This window comes from Pantherophis guttatus, chromosome 7, assembly GCF_059756535.1.
Source record: "Pantherophis guttatus breed Tessera chromosome 7, ASM5975653v1, whole genome shotgun sequence".
NCBI classification, from domain to species: Eukaryota; Metazoa; Chordata; class Lepidosauria; order Squamata; family Colubridae; genus Pantherophis; species Pantherophis guttatus.
In genome coordinates, this window is record NC_142069.1 from 43,362,954 (window position 1) to 43,377,849 (window position 14,896).

At 38.2% G+C, this 14,896-nt stretch overlaps 1 protein-coding gene across 4 annotated transcripts in view; it reads right to left on the minus strand.

The window, feature by feature from the left end:
• Positions 1-14,896, minus strand: part of SYT1 (synaptotagmin 1) — a 313,952-nt gene that overhangs the window by 231,104 nt on the left and 67,952 nt on the right. The window lies entirely within an intron of this gene.

Genomic DNA, 14,896 nt, shown 5'->3' on the forward strand with positions numbered 1-14,896 from the left:
ATTTTTTTAAAAAAAGATTTGATCAAGTGCTAATATTTAGATGGAACTAAAATTTCTCTGACATAGCTTAGATCAGGAGTAAGCAGTGGTGGATCCTACCGGTTTAACAACTGGTCCACTGAGTGCGCGCTTCACGCATGCATGTACCAGACTGCGCAGTTTGCAGAAAATTGAACTTCCACATTGCTGAGATCAAGGAAAACAGCTGAGGAGTGGCAATCCACTCTGCCACCCGATCAGCTGGGCTTCGGAAGCAGAAATATAGGTGAGTATAACGCAGGGGCGGGGCAGGGGGGCCCACTTCAAAGACAGAGAACTGGTTTGCTCATGGCTGAAAGTCAGAGCTAATGGTTCACCTGAACAGGTCCGAACCAGTAGAATCCCACCACTATACAATACTACTATTGTAGCAAAAGTTTTTTAATAGAATGGCATTCATCGCACTTTATTTCTACAGTAGATTAACATCATAGCAGTTCTGAGTAACTATAACCAAGAGCAAGAGCAAGAGAGCAGGCCTTGGTGAATCTAAATGTTCCAACATGTAGAGGAAGGGAGGTAAACTTTATTACAATCTTATACCAGCAAGTATTCACGTATGCATGTATACATAAATTTTTCCATAGATTATGATGATAACAATTCAGAGGTTAAAACAGGTTTTTACTTTAAAAAGGGGAAAATAATTTTTAAGTGTAGCAATGACATTTTATTAAACAATATTTGCTGGCTTGCCCTCAAGACAGCAAGGTAAAATTTGGCTACATTATGGGATGCAGAGATCTTATAATGAGAATACGAGGTAAGAGGTGGGAGATGTAGCAGTGACCATCTCTCCCAGAGAATTCTTTTATGAGAGGCCAAATTCACACATCACACAAGCTTGAATATAAATTCAATATAATGCCACAGACATGCTACACATACTTTATGGCATGGGAGTCATACGGCAAAGTCTTTCATGGAGGGGGATTTGTGTGTGTGTGTGTTTATCAATAACTATAAAGGATGTGCACTAAATTTATCCAGACCAAATGCTCTGCAGTGTCTATGATTTATTAAGGATTGGCAATAATCAGCTGCACTAGTGATAAAAGACATTCTCCAAGACAGAAATAAACCAAAATAAACTTGCCAGTCCCTTTTTTTGTTTTCTTTTAAAAGATATAATTCCTTTTAAACACACAGATCCAATTTTTTTTTAAAAAAAGCTATACATCCATGTCAAAATGTTGCTCTTCACTCCACTTAAAACACACAGACAGACACACTTAATTCTTGTTTAAAATTACTCCGGAAATCATTTGCTTCTAAAGGACATTTTACAAAAAGTTGAGGGAAAACATGACACTATGTTGGAATATGGCACCTGAATCATTGCTTCAATTTATTCTGCTTTTAATTCCCTTAAGTTTAGTTTAGTTTAGTTTATTAGATTTGTATACCGCCCTACTCCCGAAGGACTCAGGGCGGTGAACAGCCATGAAATAAAACATATCAATACAAAATTTAAAATAGAAATAAAACAAGTTAGATGAATTTGGCTGAACCATATTTAAAACCCCAATAATTTAAAACCAAATTTAAAATTCCCATTTAAAAGAGAAGTTTAGGTCAGGCCGGCTTGCTGGAATAGGAACGTCTTCAGCGTGCGACGGAAGGTACGCAGATCCGGAATCCTCCGTATCTCGGGGGGGATAAAAACTTCCTTGCAGATAAATCCAGATGAGCTAGTTAAGTTCATCTTCTAAAGCAGCGGTTCTCAACCTGGGGGTCATGACCCCTTTGGGGGTCGAACGGCCATTTCACAGGGGTTGCCAAAGCCCTCTCTCGCCCCCCCCCACGCCTTCACTCACCCTCACCCTCTGCCTCTGTTGGATCGCCTGGTCGCTGTTCGCTTACCCCGCCCACTCCCAATCTATTGCTGCCTCCGGAGTCCCAGCTGATGGCTAGAGGGAAAAAAAACTTTAAATTCTTGCTGCGGGGCTTCAAAGAGCTAGCTGCAAAGAGGTAAATTCCTGGAGCAGATTTTTTCCCCTCTAGCTATGCTGAAAAAGCGAAATTGAAAGTAAGCAGGCTGCAACGTGACAAAATGAGGCAGAGAGATTTCTTTTTCTTTTTCTCACCAAAAAAGGTAGGTGCAAAACTGCAAACAATGGGAAATTTAGGGCAAAAGAGGAGAGTTCCAAGATTTTAAAACACAAAAGAAAAAAAGCTCTATTTAACTAGGGAATTGTAATAATTGAGATACTATTAATTGGTTAAATTGTAGTTTGGAGGAATATATGGGGGAAATTATTTGGTTTATTATTATTGGTAAATATAATTAATTGATTTGTAAAAAATTGGATTGCATGGAAATAATTGGAATATTCATGTTCATATTAATATACAAAAAAGATAGTTATATAACTAATTGATTTATATTAAAATGTTGAATTTGTATTAAACAACTGTAATATTACATAATTAACCAATGTGAGGATGGATATAAAAATAGATGACAATGGGAAGGGGTATAATATAGAATAGAAGGGAAAAATTGAATTTTATTAAGATTAGAGATGAGGATGAAGGGTAATATTGTTTTTTTAAAAAAATAGATGAGGAATAAATATGGTAAAAAGGAAATATAGAAATTGTAAATTTAATTGAAATGACTAAATACTGTGTTGGAAGAAATATCCTTCTGGGTTCTGCTCCAAGTGGGGAAAAAGACACTGGAAACATGGAGACTGCTTGGAAAGATGGTTTAATGGTGGACAGGATCACATGGCCTGATGGGGCCCATTATGTTAGTTTCTGTTGCTATTGTGTTGCAAATGTCCTTTGACAAAGGATTGACTTTCTGCCTCTAGCCCATTAACAAAGGGTGGGGGGCAGGAAGGTGGGAGCTGCTTTGTCTGTAAAATATGCTTCTCCATTTCTCATCCAGGTAGGGAAATATAATATTCTGCCTTTTTAATATTTCCCAAAATATTTCATTCTTCTAGGAAAGGGATGGGTGCTAACCTCCTACAACTGTTTAAATTTGTGAACCGGCCAAATACTCTGTTCAAAGAAAATATGTTGTATGTTTGTATGTGTGTTTCTAATTATTGCTATTTATTGCTATTTGTTCTCTTTTATTCTTTAAAGTTTAACAATTCATTCTTTATCTTAATATCTTTATATTTGTTTGGGGTTGGCTTTCTTCCCTTTCTTTTTTATTGTACAGCAATCTTTCTCCTCAAACCTACCACCTCTCTCTTTTCTTTCTTACTTACTTTCTCTTCCCCCCCCCTCTTCTTCTTCTCCCTACTTCCTCTTCCTTTCTCCTTCTCCTCCTCTCTTCCTCCCTCTCTTACCTTCACTCCTACTCTAATTTCCCTTCCCTTCCTTCATCCCTCTCTATTGCTGTATCCTTTTATGCATATGGACTACTCAGAGGGCTGAAAAAGTTATTTCTGACTGGTCCTCGCACTTTTGACCAGTCCTCGAACTTACGACTGTCCTCACAATTTACGTATTTGCGCTATCTTGTCACCATGGTGAAGAGAAGCAGTTGTGAAATGAGTGACACGGTTGTTAAGAATGGTACAATGGGCATAAATGATGACCAGTCATAACTGCGAAGACCGGTCAAAAGTGCGAGGACCTGTCAGAAATCACATTTTTCAGCCCTCTGGGTAGTCCTTTTGTGCACAGGGACTACTCAGAGGGCTGAAAAAGTTATTTTTGACTGGTCCTCGCACTTTTGACCAGTCCTCGAATTTACGACTGTCGTCACATTTTACGTTTTTTGCCCTATCTTATACCATGTTGAAGAGAAGCAGTTGTGAAATGAGTGACATGGTTGTTAAGAATGCTGCACAGGCATAAATGTGAGGATGGTCATAAGTATGAGGACCAGTCAAAAGTGCGAGGACCTGTCAGAAATGACTTTTTTCAGCTCTCTGAGTAGTCCCTATACATATAGCTATGGCCACCCAGTCACATGACCAGCTAGCCACGCCCACCCAGTCACATGACCTCCAAGCCACGCCCACAAAATAAGCCCACAGAACCAGCAGTAAAAAAATTTAGAACCCACCCTTGATTGGGGGGCACCACAACATGAGGAACTGTATTAAAGGGTCACGGCATTAGGAAGGTTGAGAACCACTGTTCTAAAGTATGCTGTATTGGGAAGTTAACAAGCAGCTGGGTCAGCGTACAGCGTACAGAACTTCAGTTCAAAAGCTTTGGTTCCTGATCGACTCTCAGGAATTACATTTTTATACTCTTTTCCAATGTTGGATAATATATAAATACTGACTTTTATCATACTTTGATGCAAAACATTAATGAGATAAATCAAACAAAACTTTTAAAACTAATCCAAACATACTGACAATTGTACCATTAAAATAATGTGAAAGATTTGGTTTTCTTTAGCAGAGATGGGCTCTTTTTTGGCTGAGGAAGAAACCAGAGTGAATTATATTCAAAATCTTCTTTTTCAGTATCTTGTGTATTTCTTGAATGGGCATTAGCCTCCTAATTTCTGTCAGTATTATGAGTTATGGAACAATTTTATTTAGGGATGCATGGGGATTTTAACATTTGAAATCTGATATGAACTGATCTAATCCACAGTTCTATGGAACAGAATGGAACATAGAGATAGCATTTTTTTCAGATAAAAATATTATTTATAAAGTAAAATCAAAAGCATTTAGAAGTGAAAACTGTGAGCAAATCAGGGGTGGGTTCTACTTACCTTTACTACTGGTTTGCAATGAGGCTGTGCATGCGCGAGCAAAGCAAGCACACGCTTCTGCGCATGCGCAGAAGCTTCCAGATGATGTTGGGGTCAGTAGGCGGAGCCTCCCACCGGTTTTACTACCAGTTCTATAGAACCAGTCCGAACCAGGGGCAACCCACTACTGGAGCAAATGCTTTAAAATAATAATAAACACATATCAAAATAATTTTTAAAAACCTCTTTGAATAAACAGGCTAATATATAAATTAATGTAGAGAACAATTTTTAAAAATTATAATCATATTACTCAAAAATACATTCCAGTGTTCAGTGGGCTATAACTGTATTGCCTTAGTAATTTTAATCCTAGCTTATTTTCTTCCTTTCTTCTAAAAGGAACACTCCACCAAATCAATCAATTAATCAATCAATCAATCAATCAGTGTATTTATCAATCAAAGTTCAAATGTTGCATTTTATAAACTGAGCAATCACACTTAGAATTTATCAGGAACATTTCATAAGCCTCTGGATCAGGTTTTCCCAACTTGATGCTTTCTAGATAGGTTGAACTAAAACTCTTACAATTCTCAGCCAACTGCCAGTTTAGCACTTTAGGACTTGCAATGCAACAGATGTGGGTAAGACTGCCCTGGGCCATCTTGCTGAAGTACTTCTATGTCTTGTTTTTGACTCTGCTTTTGCTTATTTGCTCCATCCCCTTGTAGCTTAAGGATATGTGTGAATAATGTGCTTCGTTGCTCTTTGCCAGAGGATTTAAAACACAATTAGCTTTGGGTGCTGTGCTGCATGTTATATTTTATAAGGGAATTTCACATTCATATCTCCAAGCGTTTGTCAGTGTGTATATAAATGAGGAAAGAGTTATCTCCAAGACCAGATTGAAATACTGGTGTCTTATTTAACTTCCTGTCACGTTCTTAAAATACGTCCCAGAAGAAGCTAAAAGGAACACAGATTACTGCAAAATAGGAATGTAAATTAATGCTCATTATCTCCATGATCATACAGCTTCTGCAATCAACATTTGTTTTCAGTAGAAGAGGATGCTGAGCAAGTGATAAAGTAACAACCTTGTTTCAAACACTTGAAAAAGGATGGACTTAATTCTTTCCCTGAAGACTAAAAAAAAACCATAGTAAGTATATACCAGTGGCTGTTTGCAGAGGCTCCAACTGGTGCAGAATGTGGCTGCGCGGGGGATTATGGGAGCGATGGGGCGCTCCCATGTGACTCCTCTCCTGCGCGAGCTGCATTGGCTTCCGGTGGACTTCCGGGTGCGCTTCAAGGTGTTGGTGATCACCTTTAAAGTGCTCCATGGCTTAGGGCCAGAGTACTTACGGGACCGCCTTCTGCCACCAATAGCCTCCCACCAGCCGGTTCGCTCCCACAGAGAGGGCCTCCTCAGGGTGCCGTCGGCCAGACAATGCCGGCTGACGACCCCCAGGAGGAGAGCCTTCTCTGTGGTGGCACCTACCCTATGGAACAATCTACCCCCAGAGATACGAGTGATCTCCGACCTCCGGATTTTTCGTCGGGCCCTAAAAACTTATTTTTTTCAGCTAGCCGGTCTGTCCTGATTTTAGGGTTAGTTTTAAAATTTTTAATATTTATTTTAATTGACAAGTTTTAAATTATGGGCCAAATTTATAAATTATTTTAACTTTATTTTTAACTGTGATGTTTGTATAGATGTTTTTTATCTGGCTGTTCACCGCCCTGAGTCCGAAAGGAGAAGGGCGGTATAGAAATTCGAATAAATGAAATGAAAATGAAATGAAATATAAGCAAAATATGTTCCTGCATAAATATTGTCTTTGGCAAGAGAAAGTGAGACCCTTCACTTCAATCCATTTGGTATGTCACTCTTGCCATCTTTTATTTGTTGATTTTCTTCTAATTTCTTTGATAGTTGTGAGCCACATAGAGCCACTGGTTGTCAGACAGTATACAAGTTTATTGAATTATTATTATTATTACCATTGTTGTTGCTGTTGTTGCTGTTGTTAGCAAGATTAAATTGAGGATTAAAGTCAGTGGTCCAACAGAAAAAAATTTAGACCCTAGTACTATGGATAATTATTTAAACCATTTAAATAGTTACAACTGATTTACAACTGATGGTATAGGTACTTCTGGTAATATAAAGACATAGTGAAGGTGAGTGCCCACAAGAAATGCTGGATTGAAGATGGCTGCTCAAGAAGTTGAGCAAGGAGAGGATTTGAGATTACCCACAAGTGTGCAGATAGCTGCTTTTCATGAAGAGACCTCAAGACAGCAGTGTCTGTCAGTTTATATCTTTGGGAGACAAAGGAATAACCATCTTATTCAAATCACAGTTGGTGCCTTTAAAAGGACATTTAGGTTAACAAGAAGTGTAGGTTATTCTTTTACCCAAGTTGGGTAAAAGCCATGAAGAAAAGACAAATACGAGAAGGAGACTCACAGCAGGAGAAATGACAACAAGCCATGATGATGTCAAAATTATACAGTCAAGCTAACAGAATAACTATGTGATGATATAACGACATCTGACACAAATATATATATATATTAGATCATTTGTGCAAAGCATGTATTGTCATTTGCTCCCTCTTTTTAATGCCCTTGGACTTCCATATTCCCTGCTTCAGGGAGAAACTGCTTCAGCCTCAATTAATGATCACTCATTATTTTATAATAATAAAATATTATTATAAATATTATAAATATTTAAAATATTCTCTGCCACTGAAATATATTATGTCTGTACAACTTACCACCTTTGTAAAATATCTGTAAAGGTATCTTTTCTTTCTTTAAAAAAAAAGAAGCTTTTGCTTCTATCTTAGACTCAGTACCTGAGACTTATGGAATTTAGACATGTAAGTCTATTTCAGTCAACCACTTGTCCATTTGGGAATAAGCACAATTTTGTTTCAAAAGATGAAAGGAAAAATGGTACAGATAAAAGTGCATTTCTACATTCTTATTTCACACCTGCTGTTCTCTTGATAGTAATTTGGTACCCGTACCCTTATCTGCAGGGCTCCAGATTCTGCTTGCAGGATACATTTGCTGTATACATAGATTATACATATATTTACAAGATATGGTATTATGTAAATGAAATAATGTACCTCATAGTTATGATCACATGAGCCTTGAATCTACAATTAATATTAAACTGCTATGTCATATTGTTATATTAAATCAATAAATATATTACTATAATGGTTGGAAGTTTGAATACTAAATACACAAAACTTCCATTGCTTGATATGGAACATCAAACACTGTATCTTCTCTAGATCCTTTCCTTACTCCACTTAATTTTTTTCTTTAAAAAATATGACAAGCAGAAATTGGGAGGCACTCATCAATACTAAAAGTGAAACAGAAAGTGAATTGGATATCATCTGCAAAAGAAGACTTGGGAAAAGTATTTAAATGAAATAAGATATTTGCACTGGACAGTATACAGAGCTCTAATTTATTTACTAAAAATATATCTATTTCCATAGCAAAAGGGTGAATCAATGATTATCAGATATTGTTCAACGGTGTAAATATGTAATGATATAATGCCACCTAATGCAAATATACAAATTGTATCATTTGTGCAATATATTTATTGCCATTTGCTCCTTCCTGTCAATACAAAATATGAATACAAAATATAAATTGGCAACCAGCAATGGACAAACCAATCAAAAAGGAATTGTCATTTAAATAGTCCCTGATGTCTGTTGGAAGAGCCAGATCTTGATGGTTTTTCTAATTTTTTTATTCAGAATATTGAAAGTCACTCAGCAAAGACTTGCCTAATTCTCTGAATGAAGGAGGAAGTGCAATCAGATTTGCAAGTTTCTGTTACTGTAACCAGTGGTGGGTTGCTCCTGTTTCTGTCCGGTTCTTGAGAACAGGTAATAAAAGCAGTGGGAGGCTCTGCTCACCTGCCCTGACATGATATTTGGTGATCTGCACATGTGCATGCATGCTCCCATTGCAAACCGGTAGTAAAGGTAAGTAGAACTCACCCCTGACTGTAACCAATGTTGGTTGCCTTTCTGTGGAATTGATTTCAAGGCTGGTCTTGGACCTCACATCCTTATAATAAAGGCTCTAATTCCTCAGATCCCTTCTTTCAGTGATTCTGTTTCTATTATAACATTCAAACTGGGTGATCATGAATTAGAATTAGATAAATGTTCCAAAAGGAGTTTCACTTTATACTTTGGTTGTGAACTAAAGTAAATAACTAGTCAGTTAAAGTCATCTTAATTCAATAATGACTTTTCCATGTGTTTGTTTATCGGCCTGATTTTCATTTTCTTTTATCTCATTGCAACATACACCTGTTATATTTCCTGAAAATTAATTGCTGAAGAGTGCAATACATATAAAGCTTACAAGTAATTGTCACAGGGGTCTTTCACTTGCTGAAACTTTTCAATATACTTTTCTGACTTTGGGACTGAATGGATCAGTAAAAGCAACATTAATTTAGGCTATATGGTCCCCTCCATAAAAGCAAATACACTATAACATCTAATACTTTATAACATCTAATCACGAATTGTCTGTAATCATTTTATTCACTCTAGGGAAAATACGATTCAATTAGTTAAACATGATTTTCAATGTCTGGACATAATTAACTTTCATTAATATAATCATTATTAATAATGTCAGTATTGTAGAATTCATTTACTGTTTCTGAATATTTAAAGATGTGGGAACCTAAATTAAAACTCTATCATCTGCATTTCAATTATTCCAAACCTGAGTACAGAGTATCCCTGCTCCTCAAGTCTGAAATAATCTGTCTGACACCAATTAAACTACTGGGGAGAAGATGGTTACCTATAACTACATTAAGCACCAATGTAAAAATTGCTTAAGGCAAATTTTATTCTTCCAGATTTCCTGCTTGTTTCCTAAAATACATTCAAGCAGCAATATCCCAGAGATGCTTACTAAAATCATAGCCTATAAAATTGTCTTGGAAGCTACAGCTCAACAAGTGTACCTGTAGATGTCCTAGTTCAGATATAGACCAGTGGTGGGTTGCTCCCGGTTCGCACCGGTTCCCGTGAGCTGGTAGTGGTGACGATATGATGTCACCGAACCGGTTCTCCCCCCCGCCCCCGCGTTATTCTTATCTTTTATTTGGCCCCACTCCCAATCTATTGCTGCCTCCTGAGTCCCAGCTGATGGTTAGAGGGGAAAAAAACTGTTTAAACTCTTGCCGCGGGGCTTCAAAGGGCCGCCCTACAGCTGATCAGTGTTAAAAGAAAACAAATGAGTAGCTATGCTAGGGAAAAAACGATACTCAAAGTAAAGCAGGCTCTGCTGCAACATGACAAAATGAGGCAGGGAGAGATTTCTTTTTCTTTTTGCTCACCAAAAAAGGTAGGTGCAAACAATGGGAAATTTAGGGCAAAAAAGGAGAGTTCAAGATTTTAAAACACAAAAGAAAAAAAGTTCTATTTAACTAGGGAATTGTAATAATTAAGATACTATTAACTGTATATTGTGTTGAAAGCAGAAATGGTTAACTTGTGGTTTGGAGGAATATATGGGGAAATTATTTGGTTTATTATTATCAGTAAATATAATTAATTGATTTGTAAGAAATTGGATTGCATGGAAATAATTGGAATATTCATGTTCATATTGATTAATATACAAAAAAGATAGTTATATAATTAATTGATTTATATTAAAATGTTGAATTTATATTAAACTGTAATATTACATAACTAACCAATGTGAGGATGGATATAAAAATAGATGACAATGGGAAGGGGTATAATATAGAATAGAAGGGAAAAATTGAATTTGATTAAGATTAGAGATGAGGATGAAGGGTAATATTAGTTTTTTTAAAAAATAGATGAGGAATAAATATGGCAAAAAGGAAATATAGAAATTGTAAATTTAATTGAAATGACTAAACACTGTTTAAATTTGTGAACCGGCCAAATACTCTGTTCAAAGAAAATACATTGTATGTTTGTATGTGTGTTTCTAATTATTGCTATTTATTCATATTTGTTCTCTTTTATTCTTTAAAGTTTAACAATTCATTCTTTATCTTAATATCTTTATATTTGTTTGGGGTTGGCTTTCTTCCCTTTCTTTTTTATTATACAGCAATCTTTCTCCTCAAACCTACCACCTCTCTCTTTTCTTTCCTTTTTACTTTCTCTTCCCTCCCTCTTCTTCTCCCTACTTCCTCTTCCTTTCTCCTTCTCCTCCTCTCTTTCTCCCACTCTTACACTCACTCCTACTCTAATTTCCCTTCCCTTCCTTCCTCCCTTCTCCTCCTTCCCTCTCTTCTCCTTCCTTCATCCCTCTCTATTGCTGTATCCTTTTGTGCATAGGATTACTCAGAGGGCTGAAAAAGTTATTTTTGACTGGTCCTTGCACTTTTGACCAGTCCTCGAACTTACGACTGTCCTCACATTTTACATTTTTCGCCCTATCTTGTCACCATGGTGAAGAGAAGCAGTTGTGAAATGAATGACATGGTTGTTAAGAATGGTGCACGTGCATAAATGTGAGGATGGTCATAAGTGTGAGGACCAGTCAAAAGTGCAAGGACCTGTCAGAAATGACTTTTTTCAGCCCTCTGAGTAGTCCCTATACACATAGCCATGGCCACCCGGTCACATGACCAGCTAGCCATGCCCACCCAGTCACATGACCTCCAAGCCACACCCACAAAATAAGCCATGCCCACAGAACCGGTAGTAAAATTTTTTAGAACCCATCCCTGATATAGACAGCTTGAACCACAGGGCTCCCATGTGATCCCACATCACCCCTTTTTTTGGTAGTGTATGGAAGCATCTTGGAGAACAGTTGTTGAACATTGATAGCGTAGTTATTTGAAAGATAAGCAACACTCAAAAAGTGTAATAAAGTTCTTTAAAAGGGCCAACATTTTTTCCCAAAACTAACACCCCACCCCATAGCCTCCTACAAAACAAGAGAGAAAGTCCTGCCACAATTTGCATCATCACTCTGACAACACTAGTCCAGGGGTGAAATGCTCCACGATTGGACCGGATCGCCCGGTCTGGTAGTGATCTTGGCCGTTGGTTCGGTGATCCGCTCACCTACCTGGGTGTCATTACTTCCTGGTTTTAACCAGGAAGTAATGTGTTTTTTTGCACATGTGCAGAAGGTCTGTGCATGCATGTGACGCACGTGCGTGCGCATGTAGCGGCACATGCGTAGCAAGCACGCGCACAGCGCGTGCACTTCCAAACCGGTAAGGAAGGTAAGTAGATTTCACTCCTGCACTAGTCCATCTCAGACCAGGCATAAAAAGGACACTGTACATCTGTTCTGGATCATCAACAATATTGTCTATATTAACGTATTTTTTTGAAAGACAGATGGGGTGCATTTAGAATGTCTGAACTAGCCCATCAGTTGAACTTGAGATCTGTAAAAAATAAAAAACTGTAAAAATATGAATTTAAAAATCACAGTGAAACAATAAAAACTTAATAATACTTTCAGAGACAACAAATATCAACAAAATATTTATAAAACATTGAATGAAAAAGAATTTAATTAGCCAACACAAATTCTGAAATAATACGGAAAAATCTAATATTGGTAACATAATAGTACTGAGAATCGCTGATCTATTTTTGGTTCTAGGAATAATTCTGCAAAGAAACACAATTTCTTCCATTGTAACTGGAGTAGTATTTTATGACATGCCACTAGTTATCTTTTAAAGTACTGGAAGGAAATCTAATAAGTCAACAAATAGAAAAAGATCTATATTTAAGTCATTATAGAAACTGTAGATGCTATGATTTGTATGTCTGTATATATGCAGCATGATCTCTGTCTTTGTATATTTCACAAAGTAAGATTGATAGTAATGTTGTGTTTGCTTGTTTTTTTTCCTTATTCTTCTTCTGTAACATCTGAGCTGCAGTGTTCAACTGACATCAAGAATCAGAATAAATTTCATATGGTAAAGCTTAGATACAATAATGAATATAACTATGAAATAAAAGATTGTGCTTGACTGAACACAAACATTAGTTAAAATCGGGTTATGAATTGGGACAGAGGCATGCAACTTTGGAGTGGGAGGGGGGGAGGCTGAAGAATACACTTGATCTTTAAGTAGCCTGCCAGAAGCCTCCCTCCAAAATATAAACCAAGCCAGGAAAATACAGTAAGAGGGTAAAACAAAAACAAATATTATACTACTGTGTTTCCCTGAAATAATACCAGGTCTTATTTTCTTTTGACCCCTGAAAAAACAGCTAGGGCTTCTTTTCAGGGGTGTCTTAATTTTTTTGAGGTGCAGGAGGCGGCAAAGTGCAGAATAAGAATATAAAATAAAACTTTATAATGGTCATTGACCAGCAATAGACATACAATAAATTAAAAGAAATACTGACATTAATCATGAATAATAACATCTCTGTTATGAAAATACATGATCTCAAACCTAATTTACATGTGTGTAAAGCCGATAAGTATGTGAGTAAATATATTGTTATAGATATCTCAAAAAAATTGGCACCAGTTGACATTGTAATTCGGTAACCAATTTTTTTCTTATGGACATTGCAGCGACACAGAATTTTGCCACTGCACGCTTGGTAGCCGGATTTGAGTCTTCGAGGAGAAAACCTACATAAAAGTCATCTGTCCTCCCTGGCAATCTCTCTAGTAAGGGGAGAATGTATATTGACCTACATACTCTGTATAACTCACAGTACAATAAAACATGTGAGATATCTTCCGACGTCTCCTTTTCCACATATGCATACCCGTTCTGCTATTGGTGTTCTCTTGTACCTACCCTGGAGAAGTGCTGAGGGGAGAATATTAAATCTGGCTCTGAAGAAAGCTATTCTTTGTTTTGGGAAGATCAGATCATTTAGATATCCTGTTGATTCCCACACACCCTGCTTGATTCTGTCCCTACAGTGGAGAGGCAACCTATTTAGTTCTTCCTGGAACTCCATGTCCTTCATTCTATCAATTACCACTTACTTTGCTTTGTCAAAGCCGAGGGACATTAAGAATACCGATGAGAGCCCATAAGAGCCCAGCTTGTGATCTATCACCTGTTTCCAGGGGGAGGGGAAGTTGTCAGTCAGCACTAGCAGGGACAGTCCCTCTGGAAAGAAATGAATTTTTATCCAATAAATGATCATCATCTTCCAGGTTCTTACCTGAATTTGAGGCAAGTGCAGTCACCTCATGGCTGCTGGACCCCTTATGGCACAGCATTGCACTGGGAGGCCTCCATGGGTAAGATTTATTTGTGTGTCTTGTTCCAGTGAGACGGGTGCAGGCGGGGGGGCTTGGCAGCCAGGAAAGGTGGCGTTTTGGGGTGCAAAGGAAAAAGGGGCAATCTCACCTTACCTCCTCTGTCCTGTTGCAGAGCCACCATGGAGCTTGCTCAGGGCAGCCTGACAGCTGTCAAAGGGGATCCTGGCAGGCCGGCAGTGGGGGAGATGCTCCAGAGGTTTTAGAGCTGAGCTGAGTTGCCTCACACCAGGAAGGAGCAGCCCAGGGGGGCTGCTGACAGCAATGCAGCCAGGAGGGCAAAAAGCCCGTGAGGGCAGCAGCAGCAGTTGCAGCAGTCGCAGCAGCCTGGTGGAGGGCGTGTGTGGAGCTGGTTCTGATGGGCTGCATGGCTTTCTGCCTCATCTTAGCAGCAGCCTAAGCAAGACCTGAGCTCCAGGCCTGGCGGAGCACAAACTGTGCTTGCCGCTTGCTCCATAGCCACAAGGTGAGCTGTGGAACAGAGGGGCCCTCAGCTGCAAGGTTGCCTGGCACTGTGGGCAGGGCTGGGGCTATTAAGAGTGCACTGGAAATATCTCTGGGCTGCGGTTAAAGGACCCAGCAGCCATGAGGTGACCGGGGAAGGGGAGGCCTCCTGTGCTGGCCACACCCACCCCCTTCTCTAGGGCTTATTTTTGGGGTAGGGTGTATATTAGCCCCCCCCCAAAAAAATTAGGCTTGGGCTTAATTTCAGGGTAGGTTGTATTTTCAGAGAAACACGGTAGTACAATATTAAACAAATAGTACAATATCTTTTAAATAATCTTTTATCACCTTAAAAATTACACTTAGGAGGAACTTTCAGAACAGCTGCCTTGGCCATTCTCA